The sequence below is a fragment of the Chaetura pelagica genome, unplaced genomic scaffold (assembly GCF_000747805.2).
Source record: "Chaetura pelagica isolate M959 unplaced genomic scaffold, ChaPel_1.0 scaffold101, whole genome shotgun sequence".
Taxonomy (NCBI): domain Eukaryota; kingdom Metazoa; phylum Chordata; class Aves; order Apodiformes; family Apodidae; genus Chaetura; species Chaetura pelagica.
The window spans coordinates 2,283,894-2,284,212 of NW_009952564.1; positions in this window are offsets into that span (position 1 = coordinate 2,283,894).

Here is a 319-nt window from a genome sequence, read left to right on the forward strand (position 1 = left end):
GACTCTGAGCCGTGCTGTGCATTCAAGTAACATGCCTAGCCCTTATGGGTATGAATGTAGCTGGGTATCTGAGCTGCAACATTGCCCTGTAGCAAGTAGAAGACATTTAATGCCTTGATAAGCAAAATCTTGTATCATGTGGAAAATTATAGAAATAATGGAGTGCTACTTCTCCACCAAAACTTTTTTTCCTTAAGTGGAACAGAAGAGGTTAAAGGTTAAAGTTGTAGCAGTAGAGGTGCAGTTAATGTTTTATCCGTCACAAGGTTATGAATGTATAATACCATTTTATAGCAGAGCAGGCAGTCTGCACCACAAC